The following is a 1,332-nucleotide window of genomic DNA, read 5'->3' on the forward strand; positions in this document are numbered from 1 at the left end:
TACAGAACCTAATAATTGTATGATACAATATTGTTCTGCTGCAGGAAGACATCCAGGCCTCTCTTGAACCCCTCGACTGAGTTCGCCATCACCACCTCCTCAGGCAAGCAATTCCAGATTCTCACTGCCCTAACAGTAAAGAATCCTCTTCTATGTTGGTGGAAAAACCTTCTCTCCTCCAGACGCAAAGAATGCCCCCTTGTGCCCGTCACCTTCCTTGGTATAAACAGATCCTCAGCGAGATATTTGTATTGTCCCCTTATATACTTATACATGGTTATTAGATCGCCCCTCAGTCGTCTTTTTTCTAGACTAAATAATCCTAATTTCGCTAATCTATCTGGGTATTGTAGTTCTCCCATCCCCTTTATTAATTTTGTTGCCCTCCTTTGTACTCTCTCTAGTTCCATTATATCCTTCCTGAGCACCGGTGCCCAAAACTGGACACAGTACTCCATGTGCGGTCTAACTAGGGATTTGTACAGAGGCAGTATAATGCTCTCATCATGTGTATCCAGACCTCTTTTAATGCACCCCATGATCCTGTTTGCCTTGGCAGCTGCTGCCTGGCACTGGCTGCTCCAGGTAAGTTTATCATTAACTAGGATCCCCAAGTCCTTCTCCCTGTCAGATTTACCCAGTGGTTTCCCGTTCAGTGTGTAATGGTGATATTGATTCCCTCTTCCCATGTGTATAACCTTACATTTATCATTGTTAAACCTCATCTGCCACCTTTCAGCCCAAGTTTCCAACTTATCCAGATCCATCTGTAGCAGAATACTATCTTCTCTTGTATTAACTGCTTTACATAGTTTTGTATCATCTGCAAATATCGATATTTTACTGTGTAAACCTTCTACCAGATCATTAATGAATATGTTGAAGAGAACAGGTCCCAATACTGACCCCTGCGGTACCCCACTGGTCACAGCGACCCAGTTAGAGACTATACCATTTATAACCACCCTCTGCTTTCTATCACTAAGCCAGTTACTAACCCATTTACACACATTTCCCCCCAGACCAAGCATTCTCATTTTGTGTACCAACCTCTTGTGCGGCACGGTATCAAACGCTTTGGAAAAATCGAGATATACCACGTCCAATGACTCACCGTGGTCCAGCCTATAGCTTACCTCTTCATAAAAACTGATTAGATTGGTTTGACAGGAGCGATTTCTCATAAACCCATGCTGATATGGAGTTAAACAGTTATTCTCATTGAGATAATCCAGAATAACATCCCTCAGAAACCCTTCAAATATTTTACCAACAATAGAGGTTAGACTTACTGGCCTATAATTTCCAGGTTCACTTTTAGAGCCCTTTTTG

The sequence above is a fragment of the Ranitomeya imitator genome, chromosome 1, assembly GCF_032444005.1.
Source record: "Ranitomeya imitator isolate aRanImi1 chromosome 1, aRanImi1.pri, whole genome shotgun sequence".
Taxonomy (NCBI): domain Eukaryota; kingdom Metazoa; phylum Chordata; class Amphibia; order Anura; family Dendrobatidae; genus Ranitomeya; species Ranitomeya imitator.